Source organism: Corapipo altera, unplaced genomic scaffold (genome assembly GCF_003945725.1).
Source record: "Corapipo altera isolate COAL_440 unplaced genomic scaffold, ASM394572v1 48b, whole genome shotgun sequence".
Lineage (NCBI taxonomy): Eukaryota > Metazoa > Chordata > Aves > Passeriformes > Pipridae > Corapipo > Corapipo altera.
Genome location: NW_020884884.1, coordinates 7894599 through 7902593, shown reverse-complemented (window position 1 = coordinate 7902593; position 7995 = coordinate 7894599). Strand labels below are relative to the sequence as shown.

The window sequence follows — 7995 nt, the reverse complement described above, 5'->3', positions numbered from 1 at the left end:
CACAAAACTTGAGTTTAGTGCATTTCTGACACCGTGACTGCTGGCTGTATTTGAATTATGCATCCTAGTTAATATAGGCCTATCCTGACCTACATTAACAGTCCCTTTGTCTATATATATAATATTTTATTTCATTTTAAAAGAAAGATATTTATAAAGTCTAATTCCCTTTTTTGTAAGTCTTCCTTTTCTACTCTTGGTGAATGTCTTGGAATTTTCTCCTATTGATGAGTGGGTATTTTTCAGGAACAAACATTTTTGGAATTTTGCTGTTTAGTAACGTTGCCTAAATCCTTCCCCACTGCCCACTGAAATCAATGGAAAGAGCCTCATTTCATCAGTCTCTTGGAAGGTTCTTCGTAGTTCTGGTCTGACAGGTGTTTTTTTTCTTGTTACAAGTACTTAGAATATAGCAGGATCAGTGGTACCTATAGTGGGATAAATTTTATCAGTCACAGACTGTAAATTGCTGCCCATTTAAGATTCATCAGGTAGACAGTACCCTTGGCTTCATCACAGTGGAATGCACCACAGGAATGCAGTGCATTAACAATGCATGATAAAAATACTAAAAAGACAGTATTCTTTCCTTCTATTTAAAGTATACCATGCAGCACTTCCTTTGGAGGAACTGAGAAGTAATTATCATCATACCACCATTTCCTCAGTGACTAGATTAACAACAGGTTATGGGGGTCCAGAGCTGGGGAGTTTAGCCTTGATACCATTTATAGGTTTTCTCTGTGTCCCATAATATACTTTCCCATTAGATGAAAGTGCCATTTCAGGAAACTGCCTTAAGGGTAGGTTTGATGTGGAGTGGGGGTGAGGGAAAAAAGCAGTTACCCTGCTCCATGTAGCTGTAGGCAGTTACTTAGTGAGAATCATAGAATAGATTGGGTTGGAAAAGACCTCCAAGATCATCAAGTCCAACCCCTGATCCAACTCCAATTACTATATCATGGCACTAAGGGCCACGTCCAATCTCTTTAAAAACCTCCAGGGATGGTGAATCCACCACCTCTCTGGGTAGGCCGTTCCAATGCCTGATAACCCTCTCTGTAAAGAATTTCTTCCTAACATCTAACCTAAACCTCCCCTGGCAGAACTTGAACCCATGTCCCCTTGTCCTATTGTTGGTTGCCTAGGAGAAGAGACCAACCCCCACCTGGCTATAACCTCCCTTCAGGTAGTTGAAGAGAAGCAGGTATGTGATTTTCTTATCTGTCAAATCTTTTCCATTTATTGTTCAGTAGGATGGCATCTTCAAAGTTCACACAGACCATGACATCTCATCCTTTTAAAGTTAGTCAGTAATAGGCTAAAAAGAATGAAGGGATGGTAATAAATGACCTGGTTACAAAATTCTAGTTTTGTTATTTGCTAAATCTTACCAACTGTATTAATACTGATTAATCGTAGCTACATGGAAAGATATTTGTCTCTTATCCTCAGAACTGGTAATTGTACTGAGATTATTTTCCTTCTGTACCATCACTGCTCCTGACAGCACTACTCCTCTTGTTCTGGAATGGACCAACTGACAGTCCTGAAGGCCATGTGTAACTTGAACATTTCTTTAAGACCTCAGTAGATTTGATTTGTGGTTTGAGACATTTACGGTCTCCTGGTCCATATTTATTGAATTGTGAAATTTTTACATGTCCAATAAGACAGTCTCGCAGGTGAATGTGTTTGGTCTCAGATGTCAGTCTCAAGTACATTTACTCTTTTTTTTTTTCCTATTGCTGCAAATTCATGAAGAATATGTTATATTTTTACATAAAGTATTTTTAAACCTGAATGAATGAGATTGTTGGGTGAAGGAAATCTAGCAACTGAGACTCTGGATAAATTTGCAAGTAGAGAACCCCATAATTATCCAATTCCTTGCAAAGACAACAAAGGTAACACCAGAAATGAAAGGCCAGCAAGAGCCTTATGTATTATTTATGAAAGACAATATTTTTTTTTACTTTCACTATGTAATATAAACCTGGAATAACTCAATTTTAAATGAGATTACTAAAGGGAAAATTTTCCCCTAAACAACTTGTGAAATTCTACTTTCCAACTGTTTTTTAAGCATCCTTTCAAAAGTGAAGATGCTCTTCCAGCAATATGTTTTGCATGAGATCATCTGTGAACATAAAACTTCAGTAATGCTCTTGGTCAAATACAATAGATCCTGGGAATACTGATCTACAAATTGATTTATATTCTCATGTGATTCATTATGAACAGTTCTTTTTTACATTTTTTCCCCTCCTATTAGTGCAGACAAACTCCACACCTAGACACAGGATAAATATAGTGACCATTGTTAGGATTAGCAGGGGTTTTATTTTAATTATGTGCAGAGTTGTTTATATATAATGTGTAAATTTGTATTTTATTTTGCATAAAGTCTAATAATAAAACATCTTTATTTCCAAGGGTGATTCTATTGGATTCTTACATTTGAATGCCTCCCGGTCTTCCACATGACTTGACATCAAATGAAAAGTAGATCATCTATTTTAGTAGTAAATCTGATCAGAGATGTTGTGCCGCTTCATTTTTAACCCAATGTTAATTTGGCAGATGTGTGTTTAGATAGTCTATATCATCTGACTAATGCAAAAGACTTATTAATCCAAAGAAACCATGTATTTCTGCACCTTTTCCATCTCATTTATGCATATGTACAGATAGGGCTAACTATTCAAAAGATGCTAATATGAAAATGATGTCAATTTATTTTATAATCAGAACAGAGCATGACTGAAGCAAATCAAGTATGCTTCAAAGACTGTGTGCCAGACCTCCTTGTCAAGAGCAGGTGGTTGAAGAGTCAACAATATGACATAAGTGCTTTGAGTGTGATCCGAGCATAACTGATTCATGACCACATGGTATCTATATATTTTATGAGTGCCTTTATTCCGATCAACGCTGCATTGAGACAAAAATCAGCATAGGGGGATGTTTCTACTATGCTGATCAATGAGATACATCTTTTATATGAGGTGCATGGTTCTATATGTACTCAAGACCTCTTACAGATGCTGCCCCTATAATAGTGAATACTTGAAGAATGTTTTGCTGACAAAGAATTCAAAAGTCCTTCTGATTTTTGGTTAAAATTAATTGGCATGATATTGCATGCTGATACTTGATTGTCAGTTCATGCTCAATGATAAAATCACCAAAATCTCTCTGAAAATATTGTGCAATAAACTTTCTAATCATTCATAAGCACTACAACACAGCATGGAGAGAGGGCATATCTAATAATTTGTTAAGAGCAAACTGACTTCCTCCTATGATGAGGTAACAGACCCACAGGTAGAGAGGACAAAGTCTCCAGATCTTATGTTACTTAGGTTTTGGGACTCTTTTGAATGGTTCCCTAATCAGAAAGCTAAGGAAATGAAGTCTTGTGAGTAGATGCAAAGCTGAATTAAAAGTGAAAATAGATAATAATGACCTAATTATATTGTTTAATTGAAATATATACTGAGAAGTTTCTACAGGGAGTTATTGTCAATTAAATATAGTTAAATATTCTCATGAATTATCTGAATGAAAGAATAATATTATATGCAGTAAATTTGCATATGACAGGAGATGGAGGTTTCTGAACATGTGGAAAGCAGAATTAGAATCCCAAATGATCTTGACAAATTGGAGAAATCATCTGAAAAAAATAGGATTAAATTCAATAGGGAAAAATGCAAAGTGTTAGGCAGAAATAATCTGCACAGATACAAGATGGGGTAACACAATAGACAGCAGTTCTCTGGAAAAGATCTGGGAATGTGAATCAAATTAAACATGAGTTGATGAATTATTAAAAAGCTAAGTGACCAGCTAGTATGTATATGAAAACCAGAATGTAGCCTGCAGAAGTAATCTTCTAGGAATTTATACTGGTAAGGTCTCAGCTTGGAGCAGTGTAGCCAAGGAGAACTTGAAAAATTGAAGTTATTAAGCACTCAAAAAAGGAGATGGAAAGGTCAGGGCAATAATTAAGATGTAAAAGAACCACTCTGTTGTGAAGAGAAAAGAGGTAATATGTCCTTTTTGTTCATGATAGACTTAAAAAGAAATAACAAGCTAAATTACACCAGGGGAATAGTTATTAGGAAAATCTAAGAGTAAACACAGGTAAGTCTGGAGAGGTGGTGAAGTCACAATCATTAAGAACACATATATGTAGCAAGTGACATGAATATTAATTCTGCCTTGAGAACAGTCTAGATGACCTTTTAAAGTCCTTTCCAGCTCTACTTCTTATAATTTTATATGAAGATAGGAGTAGGTTTTGCAACTTTGCTTATCTCAAATAGTAGCCAGTTCCACGAGGAGATCTAGTGAGTCACTGGAAAAATTCCTAGTCAAAATGAGCAATATTTCCCTGTGTACAAGAACTAGATTTGGTGAAGTTACTGCTTAGCATTCTTGCTGTGTGAATTTTTTTGTTAAACTTATATTGACTTATACCAGGAAGTATTTAAAGATCACTATTATAAATATAATGAAATAAATTGTAACTTCGGAAGTGACTTGATCTGATTAGGGAATAAGGGTGAGTATTCAGTAAAATTAATTCTTACTCAATTGCCCATGGAAAGCTTTGGGAAAAGAAAGCTGTCTGACTCATGCCACCTTTACGTATACTCTTGGACTGCAGCTCTCTCAGGAGCTCGTGGTTGAAAGAGACCCACGCAGAGCACTGTGTCCTGTGCACTGCTGTGCACTGTGTCCATGGCCTGAACTTCAACATCATACCCAGCATAATGGGAGAATGAGTTCTGTAAAGCCAGTGCGCTGACTTTTTATAACCTGGACTTTGTCTTTCGTTATTTTATGCACTGCAAATGGGGTGACCAAGGAATGAATTGTATCAGCTTAATTCCTGTGTCTATCTGGAGCTCTCTCTTTTGATAGGGACCTGAAGTTCTGAAGTGTTACTTGAACACTGCTCTCAGTCTGTTATTGTTTAGGCTGGTGATTAAATGCTTAGAGGGTGTAGTGGTGGAGAAATATTTCCACTATCCAAAAAATATATCAGTTTCTGAATATTTAGAGAAGCTTGTGAAATTCTTCATACCTTTCTGCTCCTTGAAGTCTGTGGTAACTCTTTTGTATGCTGTTTCCTTCCAGCTTCATGTACCACATGGTACCAAATATCTGTAGCAGAGACTGGGAAACCTCTGTTTAGCAGGTCTGGTTTATGGTTATGCTATAAATAGAGGTGAAACATGTAACTCATTTCAAGAATAATTTCTTCACTGAGATCACAGGATCATTTAAAGCTGTCCAAACACTTAGGATGAGTGTCCAGATAGTCTGTTTCTTTTTTTTTTCTCAGGAAATTTGGAAGTGGGACAGTTTACTCACTGTAGATGATTCATATCTTTATATCCTAGTTTGAAGTGGTTCACCACACCATGGCCACAACTTCAAAAGTGTCAGATGATCATCAGACATCACTCCTGTCTGTAAGACTGATTGATTTCCCCAGCTTTCTAGAGTTTTCGTAACTTACTAACCTCTGCCCCCAAACTCAAACAATTTAGGTTCATGAACAAGCATTAGGAAACTGTTTATGAAATAACGAATATACTAAATTCCTGAATAGACAAATCTCTTAAAGCCAGAGCTCTGGGGACTCAAGTGCAGAGATTCTCATGGATTCTTAAAGCACTTTTCCATGTTCCTTTACAAAGGTTTTATCTTTTCCAGTTTTAAATCTTTTTGTCTAGACAGCAGTAAGTAACTGGCATACCTTTCTCTCAAGAATGGTATGGTTAAGTCTTTCAGATAAATATAGCTGGATATTTAAATACAAAAATAAATGTCTAAAGCTCTACTTATTAGTAGCATCTGTCTCATGCTTGATGTGTACTTCTCAGAAATATTCTAATACCTACAGGGGCTATATTTAAGCAACCTTGCTTCTGCTTTGGTGATCACATGTCATGAGCTGCCTATATTGTTGATTTTGTTGCTAAGACCCGCTGTGAGTTCTAGTTTCCAGTGTTTCAGGTTACATGTTTAAACCTGGCCTTCCAACTGTTTCACGCTATCCTATGTGTCCCCATCTACTAAAGCTGATACTCTGGAGGCCCTCTCTTTCCACACTGGTCCACGTTGGCATGAAAAATTGAGTGGAAAGAGGAGTTAGGATTACAGATTTTTTTTTTTTTTGTTTATGGTAGTTGTTAAATTTCCATTTTGGAAATGTTACTAAGAGGAAGACTTAGGAAGCACATATTGGGTGTATGTGGTCAGCAGATCGGCGTCTGTCACCCTCCCCCTTCCCAGAGCATTGCAGCCATTAAGGAACAAAACACAGAAAACATGATGAACCTAGCAGACAACAAAGCTGAGAAGCCAAAGAGGACTAGAGAGAAAAAATTTTACTTGAAAACACCTTCCCACAAGCCTTTGATTTGACATTTTTCACTATAAGAGATAAGGAAAAGTTTGGTCTCATGGACACTTATTTGGGGAGTTATATTTAGGCTCACCTGTGTTACTTGAAGAGAGCTCCATGTACACCTGTGAGGTTTTAAGTAAATTACAATACAAAGTGTCAGTGAATTCCAGTGGGACTTGGCCTATCCCGGTTAAATTGTGTGCATGATGACATATCAGTCAGCATGATAGGGCTTCACTTCTGCAAGTAGAAACCCATCACACACAGTGTTCTGGAAATTATTGTTCCATGCCAAAAAGCTGTACGTTACTCTCTCTATCAGGCACAAATCCATTCCTCTCACTCTCTAGATATTTTCTGTAAATGGCTATGGGTAGTTTGTGTTTCTTCAGTGACTCTAGATTTGTATAAATGTTTTAATGCGTTGTAAATTTTTTGGCAACGTGTTAATACTCCTTTGATTAGAACAGTCACTGTTGTTTGTTTTTATATTTAGAGCAGAGAAATGCAAACATCCTTACCATCAAGAGAGCTAAGTGGGGTAGTACTGAAGGTAGGTTGCTTTGAATCTCTGTACTGCCTGTATACTAAGCTTAAGTTTGTATGTGCCTGTTTTGCTATCTGGTCCAGCAGAAGCTACTGTCTTTCAGAATGCAATAAAAACTATTTTATGACGACTTGTTTTGGGGAGATAAAGTGCAGAGGAGAAAAAAAATTCAAACTAAACAAATTCATACACTGAGGTCGACTTTATCTTAGAAGAGTTGCTTGGATTTTCATACCCCCACAGTGGCTCATTGATCTACATGCCAAAAAGAGCTGGTTGGTTTTGATTTACAGATTCTACATTGTTTAGGAGATTATAGTCTAATTCTCCTTCTGCTGTGACTAGTCAGGGCATGAACTGCAGTCATAATGATAGGTACTCTGTTTCTGGATTTTAGCATGCCAGGCAAGGAAGTCACTTCAAAGTAAAGCTGAAACACGTGAAGAAGTTGTGGGGGAGAGAGCACTAGGAGGAGGAAATTAGTTTGACCTTGGCTTATTAAAGAGTAATGTATGCTGATGAATTGGTGAATTTAGGCACTGCTAAAATGGATAGTACAGGATGAAAATGATATCTGCCTTTTATTAATAGAGTTGGTATAAAATAGCAAATGTAAGAAAAATGTAATTTGGACAAGGGATCCATTTTAATGGGAAAATACTTTGTTGTCAATGGTGATTGATATTATTTGTATTGGAGTTGTGTTCTGGGTCTGCTTTGGGATGAGAGCATAGGGAGGAACCACACTGTACTTTTTGTTCTGTATATGTCTAAAAAGATTCCCTGTCTTCACAGTTCACAGATCCCACAGGGGAGTTCCTCCTTACAGAAAGCAGTGAGGGCAGGAGCTTAATGTCAGGTCTTTGAAATATCCTTGAAATTACTTGGTAAAATGTAGTTTATAGATGTGTAAAGCTCTTCTAGGCATTTTGGTATCATTTAGATTTTTCTGGTGGTTTTTTTGTGTGGTGGTTTGGTTTTTTTTTTTTTATTTCTTTCCCCTCTTTCTAAAGTCTGGCCT

At 36.8% G+C, this 7995-nt stretch overlaps 1 long non-coding RNA gene across 1 annotated transcript; it reads left to right on the top strand.

Moving 5' to 3' along the window:
- The first annotated feature begins 4238 nt into the window (after window positions 1-4238).
- Window positions 4239-7465, top strand: LOC113946439. Its single transcript, XR_003527431.1, has 4 exons — window positions 4239-4355; window positions 5415-5486; window positions 6924-6980; window positions 7372-7465. It is a non-coding gene; the product is annotated as an uncharacterized LOC113946439 (long non-coding RNA).
- Window positions 7466-7995: the final 530 nt, after the last annotated feature.